This window comes from Takifugu flavidus, chromosome 11 (assembly GCF_003711565.1).
Source record: "Takifugu flavidus isolate HTHZ2018 chromosome 11, ASM371156v2, whole genome shotgun sequence".
Taxonomy (NCBI): Eukaryota; Metazoa; Chordata; class Actinopteri; order Tetraodontiformes; family Tetraodontidae; genus Takifugu; species Takifugu flavidus.
Window position 1 is genome coordinate 12,656,665 of NC_079530.1, and position 6,338 is coordinate 12,663,002.

The following is a 6,338-nucleotide window of genomic DNA, read 5'->3' on the forward strand; positions in this document are numbered from 1 at the left end:
CTGTTTCGGTGCTGTTTCCATCTTCATGTTCAAGTCAAGAGTTTTAATCATTCATCAAAAGGGTCTCCTCAGCGCCAAGCGTCGTTAAGCTCGCCGCTGCAGATGAAGTTTGTGTCCCGCTGTGAAAACGGTGTTCAGGTTCAGACTGCTGATTCTCCCCGCTGCATAATCTGCACTGAACCGGGCTTAAAGAGCTCACGACTTAAACACTTCTGACAGTTCCCGTATCAGAAAGATATAAAATCCGCGGCTACTCTGCTTGGCTGGGGATCTTAATCACTCCGCCGGCCTCATATAACACCGACACATGTAGATGATCCTACAAAGTCATGACCAAGGGGAGAATAAGCAATTTTTTTAGGTTTTTCTTCTTGAGATGTGAATGATGGATGTGCTCTGGAGCATATTTAATAGAAACTTTGAAACAACTGGCAGTGTCATCTTTTATCAGCAAGCGTGGAGTCGTTTCAGCAGGCGGGGGGGAAAAGTAATTATGACTCTTAATTGAAACTGGCAGCGAATTAGAGCAGAGGGAGGGGGCGCAATGGTCGCCTCAGCATGATGAATGGAAAAGAAGTGATTGTGTCATCGAACTTAAATCAGAGTTCAGAAAAATCCCGTCCGGGGGGGTCGTATCGTGCACGCCATTATAACACCCAACATAATAGATTTCCTACAGTAATGAAGCTTGTGTGAAGATCCGAGCGTCCTTGTGGAAGAAGGCACTCGAGGACGGCACCTCTGGATATTTTTTTCCGGAATCCCATCACAGAGCTCATCTTCGTCTGGACGGGAGCCTTAAAATTGTTTGTCGTTGGAGCCGGAATACTCAAATAGGGAGATTCACACTGGTTAGCCGGGCTGAGGAGAGAACAGCAACAGTAATGGACCGAAGATTGAGAAGGTGCGAGCAATAAAGGCAGCGCGATGGAGGAATGGTGTTGTGTCTAAACCAGTACAAACGGGATCAATCACACGAGTTTCGCCTTTTAAGGTTGGACGTAAAATGGATGGACGGCAGATCTGCGAGGGCGGAACCAGCCTAAAGGCCACATACGTATGTTCTAAACCTTCTCAATTCTCAAGGATGATCGAGAATTTCACGTTTTACCACGACACTCTTTGTACGGAAACCATAGTTACGGTGTAAAACAATGCAGAAACTATTAAAAATGACTCGGGTACCCTTCAGCACTTTCGGACCTACAGGTTCTACCGTGAATATCAATGCAGGTCCTGAGAAACGGTCCCGGCATCGGCAGAATGCAGCGTGTTGTGTTTTGTGGAATTCTCCTATTCCATCTTTAATTTTCCTGAATTATTTCTTTAATTCTTCTTTTTAATTATTTCTCTCTAAGGGATAAAATGGTTTCATTGATTAAAAGGCCGATACGTCCTTGGTAGCTAGGCTAGTTTAATGAGCGCTGTCACTTTAAGTAGCGTCTGCACTTTGTGCCCATGTGACCCTTCTGACTGGTTAAAGGAAGCGGGAGATTTCAGTTGTCTTGGTTACCTGTCCACATTCTTACCTGGTGTCCGGCTGCTTGGTGAGTTTTATTGGGTTTCTTACTTTTCTGCTGGCTTTGTCATCTGCTGTCATGGTGGCTACTGCTGTGCTGTTGGGTCTACTTGGTAAAGCTAATGATAAGTTCTGGATAAGTCTTGGGTTTGTTTGGTATACTTGTAGAACTGTCATTGTCTCCATGCTGCTAAACTTAATTATTGATATTGTGATGTTGTTAATGGATATGGATTTGGTGCTTGACTGTCTTTCTGAAGCTTTAAATGTTTGTTCAGATTGCTTTTTCCCTTGCCCTGGAATGTTTGTTTGACCAGCTTGTAGCAAGGATGTCTACTTCCTGGTTTGCCCAGTGGTTTCTGGGAGCTGTAGTCCAGCTGTATTTCCTTTGGAGAGACAGAGGCTATTGGGATGCTGCTGGGCTATATCAGATTTGCCTTTGAGACATGCATAAATGCTTGGGATTTGCTACTTTGAATGTTATTAATGTGTTTCAAGATTTCATTAGCTGCTGATATTTGATGTTTGATATTTGAATATGATGCAATGTGTATGTAAATGCTGGAAAGTTGTACTTATAATGCACATGAGTGAAACCTTGCATTTCCTGATTTCAGGTTTATTACCTGCCCACTGAGTTTGGACGCCAAGTTACCCTTTCCGTGGGGAAAACGGAACACAGCGTTCTGCAGCACTTAGTTGTAAAAATATGCCGCTTGTCACCACAGTGGCAGACAGAACTGGGATCACCTGACGCCATGGTTGTCTGATCCATTACGGTCTCATTATTGGACAAATTGGTGGCGAGGACGGACTCAAATGTTTTGATTCATTATGATAATAATGATGGAAATGAATATTTGTCATGGAATCCAGTATTTGTCGAGTTGTCTTTGTCTGAGGCCATATCTGCTTTGCTGCCCACATTAGCATCACAGCTAATCAAAGCTAGATTAAAATTCTCTGTCTCTATGGGGCCCCTGAACATCACTTGGACCTCATGTCCTTCAACAGGCTGCTAACCAGAAACAAGCTAACAAATACGAACATACTGAAAGAAGCAGACGTTGTTTTGGGTCAATATGCAAGTATTTCGTCATAAAGAAGTCAAATATCGACCAGCGGGGCTGTGATTGAAGGGGATGTGCTGGCTGTCAGACTGGAAACGCTGGCATCTCCATGTTTTCCCAGTTCACGCTCCGGTGCTCGTCTTGAGCGACAGCGCTGATGTGGCCACTGACAGACAACACGACTCGGGGGTCTGAAGAGCCGCGGCTGCCACACCACCGTGTCGGCGGAGACGTTCAGGCTCTCGAAAGGACACGACGATCCTTTAAAATGCATCAGCAGAGTCTCTTCATGGACGAGCAACTAAAGCAGCTCAACAGAGGTGTTTTTGTTTTGTCGTGCTTTCATTCCAAATGTTGAGCCAGGGGCAAAATGGTGATTTCACCTCCATCTTTAACAACTAAAACAACTTTCATTCTTCCCAAATCGACCTTTATCATTAGTTTTAGTTGTGGCGACTACGTTTACTCCCAATATTCTGAAGTCGCTTGGTTTATTTTTAATTTTTCTCTTGAAGTTCAGGCTATTAAATCATTATCCACTTTCACTTTTATCAACAAAAATGAATTGCACAGCTTTCCGCCCAGAGAAAACAATTAAAAACAACCAACAAGAAAAGAAAAACATTTGATGTTTTCTTCTAACGAGACAGGTGAGCAATATTGACTGAAGCCTTGATGTTTGTCTGCATCAGGCCGTTGGGGAACCACGTGATCCATGATCCATATTCTCCCTGACATCTTCTTGGTTTCTCTTGTAGTCATTTCCATAGAAGAGGGTCTGTTTTCTGTTTACCGTGGAATGATATTAAAGCCGGATGTGACAGCGGATGAAGTAAACCTTCACTAATAATTCTGTTTCTCCGAATGCATCATCATTAACGTCGTCTGAGGATTTCAAAAATAGCTGAATAACGGGATTAAAGTATCTGCCGATGCTTAGAGGACTGTTTTATTTTTACTGTGACCACATGGAGAAAGTCCAGATCTGCTGTTCAGCAGGATCAGAGCGGATCTCTTCATCTTGGTCTTCCTCCAGTGATCCATGTCCAGGTTGCACTTGCAGCAGTTTTCAGCACTATTGACGACCTGCGACACGGATCTGTGCTGTTTTTGGACTGAGCCACTAGGGACCATGATTCACTCCTGCTTCATTGTTTGCCTTCCACTGGGGTCATTTTGAGCTTTCTGACCCTTTATCAGGGACCAATTTGCCTCAGGAGTCCACATCAGGGTCAAACATCCCCTGACAACAGCTCCCGGACTCATTAGGGGACTCAAACCCACCACAATAAGACAGACATCTTAAATCTCTAAAATGAGCAATAAATAAATAAACCCGTTCATTATCATTGGTGAACCGTTTTCAAAGCTCAGGTTGTGTTTATGTCTGCATGTCTGTGGTGATCACATGTGGTCGAAGGGTGGTCACGTGTGATCTAGGTTGGACTTTTATCTGGATTCTGGATGCCATTGTCCTGGTGGCTGATTACGTCCTGAAGCTCGATGATTGTCCACTCAGGGTTTTTCTCTTGGCTTCCGCGTCCTGAAGTGGTTTCTAAGGGATTTTGTCAATCAGGTGATCATGGATCACAGCGGGGAAGCAGGTGCCTGATGAGGCTTTTTTTTTTTTTTTTTTTTTTTTTTTTGGTTGATTGTGCGGAGGAGACACATCTGGGTTGACTCCTCTGCATTTCTATAGCAAAAAGGTCTTTTACAAGATAATTCAGGCTGTTAAAACTGATCAAAGTGACAAAAGCAAAGCAATGAGCAAAGATCCACACAGACAGAACATTCTTGCTGCTTCATAGCTTCAGGTCTGAATCTCCTTTAATGGACAGACTTAAAAACCTCATCAATAACACAAAATGTGTCTGCAGCCCCGGTCTATAGAAAATACCATCAAACAAGCCTTATCTTCCACCAGTTATGTCCCCCCCGTATTGAACCCATCCCTTACCTTAAACATCCTCACAGTCTGATTCATGCACAATTTAATGACCCAAACACTGTTGATTAGTGCACATTCGGTTACAAAACTTGAAGCATATATATTTGCAATTCTGTTCTGTGACCAGAGAAACGAGCCACCAAAATTGTTTCGTTCGATTGGTTTTTTTTTTTAGCTATGAAATGACATCAGACTGTGGTTTGCTAGCTAAACTAACAACTAGCTAAAAAGACGATTGTGTTTTTTCACACGCGTGAAAACAGCTACGCAAAAAAAAAAAAAACAGTTGAAATGAAAAGAACCAAAATGGACCAAAGTACCAACACACACTTGTGACACGTTTTCCTACCAAAATAATCCCTGTGTAGCTCCAGTGGCCTGTTTGGGAACAGGAAGGCATCCTGCTGCCTGTAGATTGATGCTAACACACGTGTGACGCAGCCTGTCTCGCATTTAACAGTTATTCAGCAAAACAAAGACATGAATGACTTTAATGAGGACCTGAAATGAGACAAGACTGAGTTCTTTCCCATTTCCCATAATAGCCGGTAGCACATGTGGCGCTGTCTCGGCTGAATGCCGTCGACTCATGCGAGACACCGTGATGCCATCAAAGCCTGTTTGGTTGGATTCAAAGAGAACGACGCGACCTCCTGGGAAGCAAAGTCGTATGGGAGGGAAAAAGGTGTCTTTGAAGCTTGAGTAAATGAGGTGCTTTCGCCCGTCTGGGGAGAGGAGGAGAGAATGAGTGAGAGGCTTCCTATGAGGCAGACAGACATACCTGCAGATGGATCATTTGACAGCAAGGACAAGTGCTTCATCACTGCAGGGTCCACGTGCAGCCCCCGCACCCTCCGAGGAGCAAATCAGTGGATCCAGTCCAGCTGCACATCAGACTCGAAAACCTGTCTTGGTGGGAGTCCTGCAACACCAATGTTGTGTGTTTAAATGTTGCTTGGGGACATATGAGCGGACAGCCCCCCCCCCGGGAGTGGCTAGTGCAGCTCTGACACTCCACACGCCATCAGTCTGGGTGCAAATTGGCACCGAGAACACCAGGGTGCAGACGGCCGTCGCAGGTAAAACGAGCCAATGCATTTGTCAGACACTTTGATGGGAACGAAGCGTGTTGCCGTGAGAGCGTTCCTCATCAGGGAAACGGCAGCGCGGCTCCAACGCTAAGCGCTACGGATTTGAGAATGTAAATAACATAATATATAATGGTATCTTATTTTGGAATATAATTTAATTGCATTTCAGCTTCAGTCGTCAACCGCCTGCAGCTGCTGCATTTTTTAGCTTTCTTTAAATTGTTGAGGACGACGAGCAAGGGACACTCTTATAACAACGGATTTGTGTCTTATTGAATAAAATAAATTTGAATATGCAGAATATGGAGACAGATGCAGATTCAAAGCCCCACACTAGTCATCCCAGTAAGTGTCCCTGTTAAAGTTGCCGCCCCAATTTCAGCTTAATTAACCTGAAAACTGCCGACGCGACCTAGGACCCAGATGTTTGCCAGGTGTTGGTGATGCAAACAACCGGACGTTAGATGGTGTCTTTCTGTTCCGGGTGAGGTTGAAAGTTGGGGAGCCGAGGGGATCATGATGATTGTTTCTGATTCACGGCTGATCTCCCACTGGAGACCGCGAGGACGCCGGCGAACGGTCTCTTTACACCGATAACCATCGAATTCAGGCGTGTAGCAGGCAGCACCTCCGCCGCCTTACAGGAAACCCCCACAACCCAGCACACAGCTTCCACGCCACAACATTTCCCTCACAGGAGAAAGTTGCAA

General features: G+C 44.7%; 1 long non-coding RNA gene across 1 annotated transcript; it reads left to right on the forward strand.

The window, feature by feature from the left end:
- The first annotated feature begins 1,295 nt into the window (after positions 1–1,295).
- LOC130534010 (uncharacterized) lies at positions 1,296–3,013 on the forward strand. Its single transcript, XR_008952774.1, has 3 exons — positions 1,296–1,547; positions 2,137–2,319; positions 2,711–3,013. It is a non-coding gene; the product is annotated as an uncharacterized LOC130534010 (long non-coding RNA).
- Positions 3,014–6,338: the final 3,325 nt, after the last annotated feature.